This window comes from Monodon monoceros, unplaced genomic scaffold, assembly GCF_005190385.1.
Source record: "Monodon monoceros isolate NGI ecotype Baffin Bay Population unplaced genomic scaffold, NGI_Narwhal_1 Super_Scaffold_3, whole genome shotgun sequence".
Lineage (NCBI taxonomy): Eukaryota > Metazoa > Chordata > Mammalia > Artiodactyla > Monodontidae > Monodon > Monodon monoceros.
In genome coordinates, this window is record NW_021703780.1 from 17,487,528 (window position 1) to 17,504,646 (window position 17,119).

Sequence of the window (17,119 nt, forward strand, 5' to 3'; positions counted from 1 at the left end):
GGACCAATCCAGAAGGGTCCAACATTCAAATAATAGGAATTCCAAATAAAGTGGACAGAGAAGGAAGGAATTGTCAATGAAATAAGTCAAGGATATTTCCTATGACTGTAGGACATGAATTGCCAGACAGAAAGCCATCACCCTGAGCCCAGCAGTATGTATGAAAAATAGACTAAGACAAGAGAGAAAATCCAAGTCAAATTCAAAGGATCCGGAATCAGAATGGCTTCAGACTTCTTAGTGGCACCCAGAAAACAAATGAATGATGCCTTCTCAATTCTGAAGAAAAATGTTTCCCATCCTAGAATTTAATATCTCACCAAAGCATCTATCAGGTTCCAAGATAGCACTTTTTCAGGAGGCTTTTAGAGAATTTGGGGGCATCATCAAAACAAGAGTATGCTGAGAAAAGATATAAGATAAAGGAACAGACAACTCAACACAGATGAGAGGCAAGCAAAATCTCCAGGACAATGGTAAATGAGAGAGCCATGAATCAGAGCTGGAGAGAAACCGGACTAAATATTTAGTCTGAGGGAAAGACTTGGAAGAAGACGAAAAGGATAGAGTATGAAAAGGATAGTGTGAATGACCTTCTTGAAGAGTGACTTAGATAAGTGGAAGAGAATTGGGGATTGAATTAGCAATAAGCGCATAGAAAATTAAGCAAATGAGAAAAGTGACCTTTTCTTTAAAACTCCAGAGAAAACAAAATATACATGAAAGGAAATATAATCATAGTTGTTACATAGCTGAATTCTAAATGGCATGTGTGTGATGTCATCATATCAGGAAGTGGGGGTGGGAAATGTACAAGTAAATGGGGTGGGCAGGGGAAGGTATGAAAGCTCATCTTCCATAGTGAGAAATCAATACATAGTATTTAATACTAAAAAATTAACAATAGCAATAAAGATATGTTATTTAGCAATATGATAAAAGAAAGGATAAACTTAAAAGAGTTGAAAAGTAGTTACTTCTAAGGAAGCAAAAATAGGAAAGGGCAGCTGGGAAACTGTTGAGGTTGACTCTTTTAGATGTATGTGTGTGTAAGTGATTTTGGAAAACAACTGAAAAGATAAGCAAATGTCTCGGGGAGGTTAGGATTAAGAGAGTTGCTAGAACCAAACAACATACACAAAAAAGAGGTTACATCAAGGTGAACTCTCCAACCTAGAAACTTGTTGAGGTGCACGTGAGTATAAAGAGTTAGGAAGATGCTGGCACTGGAAGAGAAAAAGAACTACGAAGAACATATAGCATCCCTCTACAACTAATATGTTCATAAAGAACTTCCGACATTGCTCTGGAATTTTTTTTAAAAACAATGAAGTTTATGGTCATTTGCTCTTGGTGATAGAGGAAGCCAGTATATCCAGTCACAGGATGAAGGGAAGGCGGCTAATTGCTGTTAAAATGCATGGAGTGTTCAGTAAATCTTTGAGTGGATGGATGAATGCTTATCATTGAACTATAGTTATGAACACTCTGAAAATATAAAGCACTATATAAATGTCAAAAAAGGGGTTTGGACTTTGACATTGATTAAAGTTACGTTAAGCATAAATCCTTTAAAATCATCATAGGTAGCTCATTGAGCTTTTTCTAAGATATTCTTGTCCTTTTGCATTGTAAACATTCATGTATGTTTAAACCTACAGGCTTTTTTTTTTTCACCTTAGGATCATCTCCCAGTGAAAAAGCAGAAAGCACACAATAGTCACAATAAGTGAATGTCAGGGTCTTCTCACTTCTTAGCTCTTCCTCTTTGGAGAGAAGAAAGAAAGAGAGGCAAGAGATGAGAAATTGACAGGGACACGAGAGCCTTATCCCAAGGCTGAGGAGGAAGGCCTACTCTGAGCCCTGAGGTGGTGGGCAGAGGCCTCCTAAGAATAGAGAGCCTGGCTGATGGGATAACAGTCCTACAGCCTCCAAGGAGGTCTGGGATCCTGGACTTAGTAGAAGCATCGTGTTCTGCCCATTTTCTCATTACTTAAAATGATCAGGCCTGTCATTTGGTACAGAAACTTACCCTCTCTGGGTATTTTTTCCTGCTTGTGTGAACATGGGTTAATTTCTTTGAAAGCTATTATGTAACATGAATTATGTTTAGCCAGAGCTGTCTGAAGTGTTGGAATGGGCACAGGGCAAACCTCAGCCACTTTATGTTCCTCCTGTCTTGCTCTTTTTCTAATTTCCTAGGCCTCTACAGCCCACCCACCCACCCTGCACCGTCCTTGCCAGTGGCTGAAAATATTGCTTGGCTTAGAGCCAGCCTCAGAAACTTTCATCCACTGGCTGTTTGCCTAGTAACCTTGCTCTACAACATAAAAAAAAAAATCGACTGATTTCTGAAGTGACATGAGGATGAGAGAATGGAGAAGATTGAGCTGTATATTAAATTGTCTTCTGGCTATCAAATAAAGACTCTCTGTCATAAAGGCCAAAGATAAAAAAGAAAATGTGTATGTTTAATACATGGAACAAAAATAAGTCTATTTTTGACGTAGTACTAGAGGAGAAAATAGGTCAAAAAGCCCAGCCACCCCTGAAATGAATTTTAGACTCTTATTATTGATGTGATGGGGCAGAGAGAGATATCGGTGATGGTCGAGTTGCTGATAGAAGTGATTTTTTTACAGTAGGTGCTAAATTAGATGTAGAAAGTAGGAGCGTTATCAAACCTACATTGTCATGTGTGACCTTCCAGGTCCCAGTTGTGGAATCATAATAAAAACGAGTTGTGGGCTTATCTAGCGATTCAGCAGTAACTGGCACAGAACAATTTTCAAGCTTCTCTTCAAATGGGGTGATACCAGAGGTTATTTGGGGTCATGAAAGAGATGCATTGGTTTTGATCAGTTTTTAGAACTGTAGAGCCGCTTATCTGTGGGTCAGAGAAATTTCGTTTCCTCCATTCTTTTTTCATCATTTTCCCCCTTGGGTGCGATGTGGATTAGCTTCTGGAAGCCAGGATGAGGCTCTGAGCGTTAATAGAGTTTGTGCAGATCCAGACTGTACAACCCTATGTATTTCACAATGTTGGGCTCCAAGCTCATTGAAAGTTAGATTTAGTAAAAGCATGTTACCATCTCTCTGTAAATGAAAGGAAGAAAAGTATTTAATGACAATACAGAAGGACATAGGACTCCAGGACACTAATTAGAAAAACCCACCCCGCATTTATTTTATCCACTCGCAAAATATTATTCTCTCATAGTTACATCTCTAATATGACTTACTATTTTTACTTTTTTCCAATTATATGATTTGTCCTTACTAAAACAGTTTACAGGCATCAGACGTTGTAACAATAATAAGTAGAAAAAAGTTAAATAAAACCATTTGTCCCTGCCCTCTCCCTAATTTCAAGTAGTTTATAGCATAGTAAACCTTTGAAGGTAAAAATAAAGACGGTGTAGCGCATAGATGGCAGCAGATTTGTTCCCTCCACGGTTTGCTGGGTTGTGGTGATGAGCCAGACTTCGAGAGTTTTGACAGTGTAACTGGTAATTCTAAAATACTGCGGTGAGAATAGTTGTCACATGTTAAAGGAATTTTTTAAATTTTAGAAATAACAGTGAAACCTCTCATGCATTGGTAATGTTTATATGTATGATTGGTCTAGAAATTCTAAAATTGTGTGAAAACAAATTTTACAGGAATCAGATTAAACCCAGTTTTCTTTCCTTCGTCAAACTGCTTAGCTTCAGATTAACCACAGGGACAGGGTGGGGGAGATGGAGGACCTCGGTGGGGAGGTAATATTTATTCTTGCACAATCAGGTGTTTGGGGGTACGTTATAAAAGCTAGTATCAAATATATGGATAGCAAATCAGTTATCTGACTATATTTTGAACTGTTATTGGTTGTTTTATTTACCTATTTATTTTTAAGGTAAGAGTAATCCATGACTTAACAGCTGTTGATTTTGTCCTTTCCTAATATTTTTCTACCTGGCAAAAGATACTGGTGATGTCATTCCCCTATCCTGTATATAACTTGTCAGAGAAAGGAGCAAGCATTTATGAGAATGCAGACGTGCTAACACAAAAAAGTTGTGCATATATATAAGGTGACTCAAAAGCGGAATACCGTGGAAATAAGTTTCAAATTCTGGAGTTTTTACGATTATCATCTTAAAGTACCATTTATAGTTATAAAAATAATTCTATCCAACATAAAATAAATTTGCATTTGACTTAGTAATCTGTGTACAAACCATAAACAGGTCATTCATTAGCACAGCCACTTAATAAGCAGTGTTACACCCAATGTTAATACCCAGAATTTTTGCAATTCATTTAGCAAACATTTGGTTACTGTGTTCCTGGTTGTGATTAAGTGTGGTAATTATTTCTCCCGCTAGTTTATAAGTTCTGTTGAGTCCCGTGGCCTCATCTGACTTGCTGTCTGTCTTCACCGGTGCTTAGTATGGCCCCTGCAGCAGGATGGGCACACAGTCAGTGCAGCAAATGAATGAATAAGTGATACTATTAAACCTGAAGGTTTTTTAAAAATTTATTTTATTGGAGTGTAGTTGATTTGCAATTTTGTGTTAATTTCTGCTGTACAGCGAAGTGATTCAGTTATACACATATATACATTCTTTTTCATATTCTTTTCCATTATGATTTATCACAGGATACTGAATATAGTTCCCTGTGCTGTACAGTAGGATCTTGTTGTCCATCCATTCTACATATAATAGTTTGCATCTGCTAATCCCACACTCCCAATCCATCCCTTCCCACCACCTTGGCAACCACAAATCTGTTCTCTGTCTGTGCGTCTGTTTCATAGATAAGTTCATTTGTGTCATATTTAATTAATTTATTAATTAACTTAGTAGTAGTAGTAGTAGTTTTTGGCCACATGGCATGTGGGAATCTTAGTTCCCCGGCCAGGGATAGAACCTGCACCCCCTGCATTGGAAGCATGGACTCTTAACCCCTGGACTGCCAGGGAAGTCCCTGTGTCATATTTTGGATTCCACATATAGGTGATATCATATGGTATTTGTCTTTCTCTTTCTGACTTACTTCACTTAGTATGATAAACTCTAGGTCCATGCATGTTGCTGCAAATGGCATTATTTCAATTTTTATGGCTGAGTAGTATTCCATTGTATAAATGTACCACCTCTTCTTTATCCATTCCTCTATGGATGGACATTTAGGTTGCTTCCATGTCTTGGCTATTATAAATAGTGCTGCTGTGAACATAGGGATTTAATAGCTAATTTTTAAAGCTCAGAGAATGTATTTTAGATATAGAGGGTGAGAATGAAGACAGAAAAACTGGTGGGAGGCTCTTATGAGGAATCGGAACAGCAGCTATCTCCTCACAGAGGAATAACCAAGGAATGCTGAGGTGGCCTCCGTCCACAGAGGTACCCAGATTACTCAGGGGGCAAGTGATTAGAGTCATATAAGGTGGGGGCAGCAGGAATCTGTAGGGAGAATGAGGACAAAGGAAGATGCGGAAGCTGAGGTTATACAAGTTGAGTGTTGTATTCACAGATAGAGAGCCTGGAGGGAAAAGGTGACTTGGGTGGCTCATTTGAGGGTCTAGGAGGCTCAGTGAAGATTAAACCAAAATGTTGTGGGATGAAGAGGGTGGCAGCATTTACTGAACAGCTCCCACATGCAAGGCACTTTAATAAAGCCTTGTGGAGGGAAGAGATGCTACCCAGACAACCAGGACATGGCTTCTGCCCCAAGGAGGCAGTGACACACAGGGAGAGTGGTGAAGCGAACTGGGGAAGCACGTAATTTAAAAGGTTCTTTCTGTTTGGGGGAGGGAGGGGGATCCAGCAAGAAGGATAGGATCTTAGAACTGGGCTTTTCAGAATGAATTTAATACATGGAGATGGTAGGGAAGGCATTCCAGGCCAAGGAAATAGCATTAGCAAGATGTGAACTCAAGAAAATGTGGGGTCAGCCAGGAACAAGACATTGTCTTTGGTGTTAGTGGGGAAAGTGGGCCAAAGCCCTAATGCAGTACTTGAAACTTGATTCTCTGAGCACGGGAGCCCTTGCAGGTTTTTAAAGAGGAGAGTGACAGCAGACAACCATGCATTAGAAAACTCACTCTGGCCTTAGGACAGAGTTGGGTTAAGCATTGGTTCTAAACCCTGGCTTCACGTCAGCCTCACCTGCAAAGATTTTTAAAATTCCAAATCCCAAGCTGCACCCCAGATCAATTAAATCAGAATCTCTAATGCTGGCACCCAGACATCAGTATTCTTTAAATCCCCCTGTGATTCCAGTGTGCAGTCAGGATTGCATGCCAATGATTTAAAGCAGGGCTTGGCAGCTTCTTTCTGTCAAGGGCCAGGTAGTAAGTATTTTTGGCTTTATGGGCCCTAGGGCTTCTGTTGGAGCCATCCAGGCTGCCATTGTCCACAGAAGCAGCCACACGCAATATGTGAATGAATGAGCATGGCCGTGTGCTAATAAAACTTTACGGAAATTTGAATTTCATATAATTTTCACAGGTAACCAGTATTCTTGTTCTGTGGATTTTTTTTCCCCGCCATTTGAAAATGTAGAAACAAACTGCAGACTGCCCAAAACTAAGCAGCAAGTCATATTTGGCCCACAGACCCTATTTTGCCAGTTCTTGACTTAGAGGGTGACAATTGGACTCAGGTAGTCCAGGAAAGAAAATATTACTACAGTAATCCAGATAAGAGGTCAAGTTAAGTCTCTTTTGTGGTTCGTTGGAAGGGCAGAGTGAAGATAAGTGATATTGAATTGATATTCATAGCAACTCATGTTCTCATGTGCTACTTTGGAGCACCCAGAAGTTACTGTACAGAGGATCTTGAAAGGAACCGTTGTGTGTGGTGTGTGGTGCTTAGCCCCCTTTGACTTCGTCTTTTTGCAGGGATTTGTTTTACGGTGAAAGGCTGTTTCTTTTCCAACTACTTGTAATGGCTTTTCGTTTCGGCAACACCTAGCACCACAAACTGGTTAAGTCTCCTTCCTTAGGTGCCAGCCATGCCTTTGTTTTCAAAGAATGACCTTTCCTTGCAAACAAATGTTCTCTTTAGAAAGTAGGGTGAGCTTGATATAAGGAGATATGGCTACTTACCTTTTATTTTATCAGGTACCACTGCATTAATGCAGAATTCCCTCTTTGCATTTTCTTCCGGCATTTGTTGCTTAGTTGAGGATCTGCCAGGATAAATGGTGCCACTTCTCCTCCACCTCCCGCGCTACGAAAACGAGAGGCTGATTATTGCACCTTCATTCCACTGAGGTTACTTTAGAAACCGTAAGGCCAGGGAAAAGTTTCCCGCCGACACTGCTTGTGCTTTAAAATCAGTGCTGCGTTTCCACGTTGGCCTGGTTATTTTACTTGAGCACCATTACAGTCGGGTGAACAAATTCACTTACCCATTTTCTAACTTCCCCTCTCAGAAGTCTGCTGTTTCAGTGTCTTCCAAGAATGGAGGTTATACTGGGCCCCGCACTGTGAAGATTGGAGAAACTAAAGAATATGGTAACTCTCCTTGAATTTGCCGTAACAGGAGGGAGAGAAGGAAATTTAGGACTCCAGCCAGCAGCGTTCATTGCCATTTCCGTTATGTTGCAGATCTTACTGGAAAGTGAGAGGTGAAAAAATAAATAAAGCTTGATTTTTATTTTTCCTACCATCCTCCCAGTAGAGTTGTTCCTCATAGAACACAGAAGTATTGTATATATGTACCATACAAAGGAAAAGCAGGTGGTATTTTGAAGTTTGTGTGTTTCCCTGAGTATCTTGGGGTATTTTTGATCACCAAACATACTTCACATCACTGACTTTTTAAATTGATTTCTAAATTTGGGGGTCGACTGTTTAAATTCCAGGGACTTGTTTTTCCTCCTTCTCGGTGATCTTGAGTGATTCTCATCATCTTAGGGACACCAGCCAAAAACCTACGATATAAAAGTGAGGTTGTGATTGAGCGCTGATAACGTCAAGTGCTTTTAATTAAGCCTCTGATGTTTTCTACGTTGATAACAAAATAAAGGTTCAGATTTATTAAATTAGCTTTCCACTGATTTTTAAAAAGCTCCCACCACATAGGGAACTAAATATGTAAGAGCAGCCTGTTTTCTGCAGCCAAAGCCTCAACGTGGCCCAGAGGAATTCCTGCATAGAGTCCATTTTTAAGTAAAGGAAGAAGTCAGGAAATAAGGCAAAGCTATAGGCATAATATGGAGATTAAGAATGGGAATGCCTGATAGAATTCACAGCCCAGGATGGCAGCAGCTGAAAGACAGTGTGGAACTGATAGAGAAGAATAGACGTTAACAGTTGGAAGAGACCTTAGGGATCAGCTTGGCTAGTGGTTCCCAACTTTGGCTGCTCATAGGAAAACTCAAGAACTTTTAAATAATACACTTGCGTAGGTCCCACCGTGCCAATTAAATCAGCATCACTAGGGATTAGGACCAGAGCATGCATATACTTTAGAGGCTCCCCAGTGATTCTAACCTGCAACCAGGGTTGAAAACCACTGGCCTAATCCAACTCCTTCATTTTACATATGAAATCCGAAGCAGATACCCAGCCCAGTAGTCAGAGAGGCATTATTTGCTTGGATTTTAACCTTAATCTCCTTGTGTCCTTATATTCCCTATGCGGTCATATCCCCTCTCCCACTTTAAATTACACCGGTAGGCTCATGACTCCCAAATCTCTCTTCTTTTTTTTAAATTGAAATATAATTGATTTATGATTTTGTGTTAATTTCTGCTGTACAGCAAAGTGATTCAGTTATACAGTACATATATATACATATTCTTTTTTTATATTCTTTTCCATTATGGTTTATCACAGGATATTGAATATAGTTCCCTGTGCTGTACAGTAGGACCTTGCTGTTTATCCATCCTACATATAATAGTTTGCATCTGCTAATCCCAAACTTCAAGTCCATCCCTCCCCCTTGGCAACCACAAGTCTGTTCTCTATGTCTGCGACTCTGTTTCTGTTTTGTAGATGAGTTCTGTTTTGTCATATTTTAGATTCCACATATAAGTGAGATTATATGGTATTTGTCTTTCTCTTTCTGACTTTCTTCACTTAGTATGATAAACTCTAGGTCCATCTGTATTGCTGCAAATGGCATTATTTGGGGTTTTTTTATGACTGAGTAGTATTCCGTTGTATATATGTACCACATCTTCCTTATTCATTCATCTGTTGATGGACATTTAGATTGTTTCCATGTCCTGGTTATTGTAAATAGTGCTGCTGTGAACATAGAGGTGCATGTATCTTTTTGAATTATAGTTTTGTCTGGATATATGCCCAGGAGTGGAATTGCTGGATCATATGGCAACTCTGTTTTCAGTTTTTAAGGACCTCCATACTGTTCTCCATAGTGGCTGTACCAACAGCCACTTACATTCCCACCAACAGTGTAGGAGGGTTCCCTTTTCTCCACACCCTCTCCAGCATTTGTTATGTGTAGACTTTTTAATGATGGCCATTCTGACCAGTGTGAGGTGGCACCTCACTGTAGTTTTGATTTGCATTTTTCTGATAATTAGCACCTCTTCTTAGCACCATACACTTATGTCTAACTTCTTTCAGATTAGCTCTCCAAATGTCACTATATTCAAAACTGAACTCCCTGCCCCCTCACCTCACCACTCAAACCTGCTTGTCAGTCTAGATTCCTTATCTCAGTGCAGGGTACCTCTCTCCCTTCAGCTGTCTGCGTCAGAAATCTTGGAGTCATCCTCTGCTCTCCCCTGTCGTGTACTCCTGTCTAACCAAGTGTCGCCTGTCCTGCCTCTTAGCTCTTTCTCACGCCCATCCCACCTACTCCCCTTGCCCCTCGCTGCCTTTGGGATGGTGTCATTTCTGCAGAACCACTGGACCCTCTTCTCGCAGTCTTCAGCCTCTAGCCTTGCTCCCATGCTCCATCTCTAACAGCGTAACAAAACTCTTTCTGCAGCTCAAATTTGATCATTTGTCACATTTCTTGCATTGTGTGCTCTAATCATTTAGCCATTTCTTTGATTCAACAAAGCTACGTCTTTTTTCTCTGCCTCAGCATTCCTATACTCGACCTACTTTCTTACAGTATAAATGGCATAATCTATCTATAGACTCAGTTCTTTTCTTTCTGCTTTTATCAAAAGCTGACCTCCCCAGTACACCGTACTATTTTCCCTCTTCAACCAAATGCTGTCCCATTTCAGACTGAGTTTAATGGGGTCCGCATTGCCCACACGCTGACTAGGGGAACCTGCCCCTGCAGGAAGCGTAACAGAAGATCCCAGAGCTGCCTCAGCCTCAGACCACATCCTTGGGGGCCACGGCCTGCACTCAACCTCTGCAGGCTTCCTGACTGCTTCATTTCTTATCCCCGACCTCAGTGTCTCTTACTGCTTTGCTTAGTCCTTAGACCTCACTGTGATTCTCCCAGTTCCTAGTTCTTCACCAACAACCCTTCGGATTCTCAGTCTTTGTTATTATCTTGCAACTCTTGGCTGTTTCCACCCTCTTGCCTCAGGATACGGTTCCTGAGGTGGAATGCGTGTCCTTTCCGTGTCGTGTAGTAACTGACCAGTCCTTGATCCCTAGCCGTTATTACCTGGAACTTGGACTCCAGCCTCTTGGAATGTATTTAGAGCCACAGTCTCCTAGTCCCCACGGCACCATCATTGCCCCTGCGTGACACACAGGTCAGCTATTCAGAACCTGATTGTCCAATTGGTGAGTTTCCTGGGCTCCTTATTCTCTCATTCTTACTTCGCTGCTGCGACTCGCCACTTAATCCGTTAACCGCTTCTTAGGCTCTCTGCCCGAAAGGGAGCAGGAAAAAATAAGTGTGTTGAAACTCTCCTTTCTTAGCATATCATTTATACTTTAAAAAAACAAAAACAAAAAGAACAACTTATTTTAGTGGTTGCCCTAGAATTTGCAATATACATTTACAGCTAGTCCAAGTAAAAGAAATCCACTTTTACATAGGATGATAAAACTTCACAGGTAGTATGAATACCTTGTAATAACAAAATAACCCTAATTCCTTCCTCCCATCCCTTGTATCATTGCTGTAATGTATTTCACATATACTTAAGCATACATAATCAAATACATTGTTGCTATTATTATTTTATCTGTTATCTATTAGATCAATTAAGAATAAGAAAAATAAAAATTATTTCACTTTCACTTACTCCTTCCTCAGTGCTCTTGCTTTCTTTATGTAGATTCAGATTTCTGACATATATTATTTTCCTTTTCTCTAAAGAACTCCTTTTAACATTTCTTGCAAGGCAGGTCTACTGGCAGCAAATTTCCTCAGTTTGTCTGAAAAAGTCTTCATTGTTCCTTCATTTTTGAGAGATAATTTTGCAGGGTACAGAGTTCTAGGTTGGTGGATTTTTTGTTTTCTCTCAACACTTCAAATATTTCACTCCACTCTCTCCTTGCCTTCATGGTTTCTACGGAGAAGTTAAATGTAACTCTTACCTTTGCTGTCTATAGGTAATGTGTTTTTTCCCCTCTGGCTTCTTTCAGGATTTTTTTCTTTATCTTTGATTTACTATAATTTGAAAATGATATGCCAAGGTGTAGTTTTCTGGGCATGTGTGCTGCTTGGTGTTCACTGAGCTTCCTGGATTTGTGGTTTGGTGTCTGACCTTAGTTTGGGGAAATTCTCAGTCATTCTTGTTTCAAATATTTCTTCTTTTCTTTTCTCTCTTTCTTCTCCTCCTGGTCATTCCATAACCACATATGTCATACCTTTTTTAGTTATTCCACAGTCTTTGGATATTCTGTTCTCTTTTCTTTCAGTCTTTGTTCTCTGCTTTGTAGTTTTTGAGGATTCTAGCGATATATCATCCTCTAGCTCAGAGATTCCTTCCTCAGCTATGTTCAGTCTATTAATAAGCCCATAAAGGCATTCTTCATCTCTGTTACATTGTTTTTGATCCCTGACATTTCTTTTGGCTCTTTCTTAGGATTTCCATCTCTCTGCTTGTATTGTGCATTTGTTCTTGCTGTCTGCTTTATCCATTAGAGCCCTTAGCGTATTAATCAGAATTTTTTTGATAATTCTAACATTTCTGTCATGTCTGGTTGTGATTTTTGCTCTATCTCTTCAAATTGTGGGTGTTTTTTGCCTTTGGCATACCTTGTGATTTTTATTGATAGTCGGATGTGATGTACTGCTTAAAAGGAACTGCCTTTAGGAATGTGGCAGGATGTGAGAGGTGGGGAAATAGTCTCCGTTCCTATGATTACATCTCAGTCTTTTAGTTAGCCTAGGCCTCTGGACTGTGCACTTCTCGGTGTTTTTCTCTCCTCTTAGGTGGGATAGGATGGCTAGGTGGGCTGGAGTTGGGCATTCCATTCCCCAGGTCAGTTAGGCTCTGGTAATAATACCCTAGCAGGTTCAGCTTTGATTAGCTAGTTTCTCCTGAGGACAGACCTTGTTAAAAACAGAGTGCACTGGTGTATTTCAAAATGGTTCCTTTTCCCTCTCCTTCTGCTGGAAGCCCAAGGGGATTTTCTCTGATATTTACTGTGGGAACCTCATTGAGCTTCTGCTAGTAAATCTCACAACATTGTGAGGGCCCCTACTACTGAATCCCATTGGAGTCCTTAGCTCTTAGAGTTGTTAGCACCGGGCCTCCAACAATCCAGCAATTATAGTTCCGGTTTTCCTGCCCCAGCATTGGTTCCCACAGGGATTCTCTCTGCCTTGGGAAGCTGCATTCCCGGTGACTGCCTGTTGGTCTCTCCAGTTGCAGCGAGGTGGAGGGGGGCAGGCGGGGGAGGGCAGTAGTTTTCCCTGAGTTTCTGGTTTTTCAGTCTTTTCAGCTTATTACTTGTGAGGACAGTGGTAATTTCCAAGTTCCTTACGTGTGGAACCAGAAATCAGAAGTCAGTACATTGAAACTCAAACATGCTCTTTTGTCTCCTTACCACAAAGTATGATGAGGATTTGTTGAAACATTTATAGTTTATTATAATATACCTTAAGCACATCGAACTCTCTGAAAGCTTGTAGGTTTTATCATTTTTGAGAATCCATATGTAGAAATGACATTCATAGCGTTATTACAGTTTTACCTTATAATCACACTATTTTATTTGAGAAAACTTTAATCCACAAGTAGCAAATGGGCACAGAAAACACTGAATTCGTTTGAGGAACCAGGAGAAGTTAAATTGGTGGATACTGTTAAAACTCAGTTGATTGTGTAACTTCATGTTCAAAGTACAGGTTCTCACCACATGTGGAATGTCTTTCAGATCCGAGCTCTTTTGTTACATTTGATAAAAATTGAAATAATTACATCTGGAAATCTGAACTGTTAAAAATCCTCCTTTGGGGCCTTTAAATTTGTTTTGTTTTGTCTGAAAGGGCGTTTGAACATGGATATAAAAGGGGTTCATCAGTGTTTTCTGTCCTTGCAGAGTGAAATTCAAAATTCCTATAGGCGGGAAATGCCTATAGGATAGAGATCTTCAGATGTTCAGCTTGTCAGAAATGTAGAAACTTTACCAAATTTCCACACTGCCTCATCTTTTAAACCCAGCTGCAACCCACAGAGACTGCAGGACTCAGCATGTAGTTACTTTTTACCATCCTCTCATCTCTGTGGCCAGGACCTTGAGATTAATGACGAGGTGGACTTGAAGACACCTCGTACCATTCTCGGGGAGATGTTTGCCATATTCATTGTACTTTGGCCACCCTCATTCCAAGTTCATCACACAACTTGTTTGACACGTTTACTTTTTGAACACTCGGAGAATTAACAGGTGGTTGCATGACTGAGATGTTTATTTTAACAGGCGAAAACGTGGGAGGTAATTTAGACACACACTACGATGCAATAGGAAGCTACCTAACTCTTCCATTTTTGGCTCAGCTTTTCGTTTCAGTTAAAACTGCTGACAGCAAGGCTCAACAGGTCTTGTAGCTTCGTATTGTTAACATTGTCTGCACGTGAGGAACTGACTCGCTAGCAATAATGACCATGCTTTAGTTACTCGTACAAAAAACCTTCTCCTTGGCTTTAGTGCTAGAACTTAGTAAAGGGTCTCTTCTCAGAGTTTCTGCCATCCGCAGTTACATTGTGAATACAGAAGGCTCTAAAAGCCCTACATCTATCTCAACATGCTCTAGAAAACAACTTGTAACATTCTCTGTCTGAATATAGAATGCCCAGAAGGCAAAATCCTACAAACAAGACAGCAAGACAGCTAATTCTTATTTTACTTGCTATGTTCATCCTGATGTGTCAGGATATCCATTAGGGTTGATTCTTGAGCTGTCTTCATTCAGTGAGCAGAAGAAACAAGGAATTCTACTGGACAGTTAGTTGTTCGTTTGATTTGGGGGTCAAGGGACTATTGCCAGAAGTGGCCATGGTCAGAGATAGAGATTCTAGGTGAGAGATGGCTGACTTTTTCTGTAAAGGGCCGGATAGTAAATACTTTAGGATTTATGGACTATAGGGTCTCTGTTGCAACCACTCAACTTCTGCTCTTGTAGTGTGAAAGCAGCCATAGATAATACATAAGAAAATGAGAGTGGCTGTGTTTCAATACAATTTCATTTACAAAAATGGGCAATAGGCTGGATTGGCCCAGGGGCTATCATTTGTCAATCCCTATTCTGGATCCCAGAAGATACAGTTCTGGGCTATATGACTCTGACCTCACAGGAAAAATAGCAATGGTGTTCAGTTAACTGGACTAGTAACATACAACCTTCAGTATTCATAGCCAAGACTTTACTTCAGTTGTATTTAATAAATTTGTTGTCAGAAAAAAAGGGCATTCTCTCCTCACTGTCTTCTTTTGGGGCTTAGTCTGAATAGTGTTATTTGCTTTTTATTTATACCCTACTTTCTTCCCCAAATAATAGAAGGTATATTTAGATTTTAGCTATCAAAATAAAGATATAAAATCCAAACCCACATAAAAAGGTCACATAAAAGAACCTCTGAATATTCCTTATCCACCTGCCAACTCAAGCTGGTAACTCAGCCATTTTAGGGACTGATTGGTCCTTGGGACACCTCCTAGGTTGAATACTGATATGCTGCCTATTTTATCTTCTCAAGCATAATTTCCTTTCTGAAAATAAAATTTCCCCAGTGTTTTATATTGTCTCTTACCAAAGGAAGTGTTAATATCCGTCATTTTTCTTCTGATTGAAGTATAAGCCAAGAACTGTTAAACCAACTAAGTGGGTGTGTGGAAAGGAAAGAGAAAATTATAAGCTAATGAAAACTTTCGCGGGCAAGTGACCTGTTCAGAACAGATTCCAGGGCTCATAGAGCCAGGGGATTGTTTCCAAACTGTTATAGATACATCTCTGCTCTCTAGAGAAAAGGAGTGTTAGATTACTTTCGAGCCCAGTGGTCAGAAGCACAGCTCAGAGCTGGACAGAGGAGGTAGGAATTTTAGCTGAGCTGCAGGGAGAGATGACTGTTAGTGGGTGTCAGAATGTGGAAACAGGCCAAGTGAGTTGAAGGACTGCTAACTGGAATTGTGGCTCCAAAGACAGTTCTGAAGTAGGGAACTAATCTTTGGGAAAACTGTGAGTGTATACAAATGACTCTAACACAAGGTCCTAATTCATATCAGCTCTGACTGCTGAGCCAAGTAGCTGCCCAAGGTCATATAGAACCTATGCCGGGGATCTGCCTAGACCTGTGGCGTAGGGGAGGTGTGACAGATGTGCTCATGAGGAGGCTGGAGTTTAAAGAAGGAAACACTTCCCTAGGAAACATGGGTACCAGGCAAGCATTAACAACATCAGAGTAGAACCTGGAACAAGATGGGGGCAGCATTAAGGACAAACAGTCCACTCTCATGACAGAATTTTAAGATGTGGTAGTGGGCTAACTCTATGATGTATAAAAAATAAATACAAGAAATAAATTCTATCTTTTTTTTTTTTTTTTTTTTTGGTTCGCGGGCCCCCCCCCATCGCCGGGCCCCAGGCTCTGGACGCGCAGGCCCAGAGGCCATGGCTCACGGGCCCAGCTGCTCCGCGGCACACGGGATCCCCCCACACCGGGGCACGAACCCGCGTCCCCTGCACCGGCAGGCGGACTCCCAACCACTGCACCGCCAGGGAAGCCCAAGAAATAAATTCTATAATCAACAGCTGGGATGATGTTCAGTATCTGTTTTTAAAATATCTATTTTCTAAATTTAAAAATGTTCTCACCTTTAAATGAAAAAGAAATTAAGAATTTCCAACCTAAACCACAATCCCTTCTTCTCTTTCACTCTTCATGAGAGGACACACTGGTCTAGTGTTTGGGGGAGGGGGCAGCTTGACAGTTTCTGTCAAGGTAATAAACATGCATTCCACTTGATCCTGCAACCTGACTTCCATAATTTATCTTTTTTTTAAAAAATACACACACTCAAGCTGGCAAAGATGTTTGTGCAAAGATTATCATTATATTTATAAACTGAAATGCATTTCAGGAAAGAAGTTCAGATTTCAGAAGTTTTTGGATTTCATAACTCTGTCTAAGGGATTGCAGAGCTGGATATATAAGCATTTAAGTTTGGCAAGGGTAAATTGTGAAGAGGAAAAAAGTAAATTTCAGAACAGTGTATACGGAATGATTCCTTTTCTTTGGAAGTAATAGTAATCAATTGTGTGTGAAGATATATGCGCAGAAGGTCTGGAACCATCCACAGAATTGCTCATGGTGGCTGTGGGGGGGTGGACAGATCACAGTGGATTAGTAAACAAGCTGGTTCTCATAGTCGACTCTCATAGGAGAACCGCACACTTCTCCATTGTCACAGACACTGAGGAACAGGAGGTGGAGAAGCCCGGCTTCTTCTAATGACGACAACATCATTGGAAGTGAAGAGAGGCTTCTCTGTTCATAACTGTGGATGAGACTTACATGTCATCATTACCGATACAATAGTTTTATGCCTAACTCAGGTATATTCATTTATTCATTAGTTTAGCAAATATTTATTGAGGGCCTACTGTGTGTGAGACACCATATATATATAACAGTGCCATATATACATATCTATGTCACTATATAGCAGTGACAGAACAAAGATAGCCTCACAGCTGCAGGCTCCAGCAGACAGACCCAG

The 17,119-nt window shown here is 40.4% G+C and overlaps 1 protein-coding gene across 5 annotated transcripts in view; it reads left to right on the forward strand.

The window, feature by feature from the left end:
* CDKAL1 (CDK5 regulatory subunit associated protein 1 like 1) overlaps positions 1-17,119 on the forward strand; it is a 649,567-nt gene that overhangs the window by 504,400 nt on the left and 128,048 nt on the right. The window lies entirely within an intron of this gene.